The sequence below is a fragment of the Seriola lalandi genome, unplaced genomic scaffold, assembly GCF_002814215.2.
Source record: "Seriola lalandi dorsalis isolate HSWRI2012SDOR001 ecotype SW California unplaced genomic scaffold, Sedor1 jcf7180002054384, whole genome shotgun sequence".
Taxonomy (NCBI): domain Eukaryota; kingdom Metazoa; phylum Chordata; class Actinopteri; order Carangiformes; family Carangidae; genus Seriola; species Seriola lalandi.
The window spans coordinates 30,591-32,889 of NW_019524937.1; positions in this window are offsets into that span (position 1 = coordinate 30,591).

The following is a 2,299-nucleotide window of genomic DNA, read 5'->3' on the forward strand; positions in this document are numbered from 1 at the left end:
GGAGTAATGGTAGCTGGGGGCCCAGCAGGGGGAGCACTTAGGATAGATAGACTCTTAGGAGAAGCAAGGAAGATTTGTTTGCTGAATCTGCTAGTGTGTTTTGTCCTAGTTGATGATAGTGTTGTTTGTGGTAGCATAGGCAAGATAAAGGAGAAAATAGTTGTGGTGTGAGGAGCAGTGATGGCTAGCATTAGGGGAGTGACTCTGGGACGCCAGTGATCACTGTCTGGCCTCCTGGAGGTGTCGTGGGACCAACTAGACGAAACACTTGTGAAAGGAGGTTCCCACCTGATGACCCCAAAGACATGTTAGTTATCACTGCTCATTAGTCTGTATAACTAAATTAATAGTTATCATAGGACTTAGGATATTAAGCTTAGGGAGCTATTCACTGAGTCTGGTCCATTTTCTGTAGCACAAGTTTCTTGTGTTTACCTTAAATTGAATGAAATTGAATGAGTTACTAATGGGGAAACATTGTTGCATTTGCACCCAAACTAACCTGTGAATGTTGGCCAACATAAATTAGGTTTACAAATACGTAAAAAAAAAAAAGATAAAAGAAATATAAAATAAATAAACTTAGGTCGTGTCAAGATTCGCACGCCAAAATAGGGAACGTGAGACATACAGGCAACAATAGATGGTGTATGTCAAGATTTGTTTGCCAGCCATAATGTGAGATACTCATAAGCTTTAGGTGGTGTATAGAGACCGTTTGCTAAAATAGGGGAGGTGAGACTGAGCCAAAATACGTTTAAAAGTGAAATGCGAAAAGTGTGCGTCAAGAATCTGGAAAAAAAAGACCTTGAGACCCGCAGCTTATTAAAAAACAATGTAAGAATCTCGTTTCATCTTAAAGTGAGCAATGTCAGATCATAGGATGGTGTACGTCTTGAGCAACCGTATGCTTTGGGTGTACATGCAATGAACCAAATTAATTATTAATTATCAGACCATCTGAAGGACCTTCAATTTGTGCATTTATATCCCTATGTATATATTGCTGATGCATGCAAAGTAGATCATGGGGCAACAGACTAGTAAACCATTGTGCCAAAATATGATACTTAAAAGAAAATCTGAACATGATTTACCACTAAAGGAAAGTGAATGGATTCAGAACAAAATTGTCTTATGTTATGTTGAACCGTTTTTTACTAATTTGGATAATTGGACGGGTTCCAGGGTTTTGAGAAGGATAAGATAGATCTGGTCCGGAAATATTTAATTGATAATGAAGATGTAGTAGATCCACATTGGAATCTAACTTATATGAGAGAAGTTTTTAATGCTTGGAAATTGTTGAGTACTCGATATCCTGCTAATATTAATAATGTACAGAAAAAGAAAGAAAACGCAAAATTAAGGCCTTAATGATGACACAGGAACTTGTGAGTGAAAATGTCAAACGGGAATCTGTTCTTTCTGTGACGCAGCCTGAGCCGGCTGTATCCTGCCCTTCAACTAAGAGCATGTACATAGACACAGATTGTATGCGTGATGAAAAGACTAATGACCCTGTTTTTGTGCAGAATGCGGATAAGTGTTATATGCCGATATATATCCAGCATTGTCACAGTTGATGCAACCTCCTGCTTATAAGGATGTGCAATGTGATGATGATGATGATGATCTGGAAATGTGGATGTTTGCTCAGGATGAAAGGCCAGTGTATGGTGTAAGTATGAGTGAGCAGAAGTGTGGAAGAGTAGTTCCAGCTGTAATCTTTCCCAAAGCAGATACGTTGACTAGACAATCTCCTATTTGGAGAGGACAGTGCGGATGTGGTTTGGAAATTGTCAGAGTGTTTGAAACAGCTGAGAGAAAGTATGCTGGGAATGAGACAAGCATTAATGAACGATAGAAACAATTTTTGTGCGTGAATGCATGGAAGTGGAATTTAAAAAGATAATGGCAATTAAAAAAGCAGGTCAGATAATAGAAGTGAAGGATTCTCCGATTGCGGAGAAGTTATTGAAATATCTAGGTAATGCAATAAAGCAATATCAAAGTAATTAACGTGTTACTATTGTTTGGACTGAACTTACTATAAAGCAAATAGGAACTATTCTGTGTCATATTTTATGTGGAGATGTGGCGGAACTCTGTTTAGAGATTCAAGCTGTGATAGTGCTTCAGCCCCCTCCATTGCAAGCCCCAGTACACGCTGGACACAGACCCGCTTCCTTCATGTGGAATGCAGGATATAACCCATAGGGAGACTGACAGAGGGACACGGATAGTTGTCAGTCATAATTAATGCAATGCAAGTGCATGTTTCTGACACACCTATACA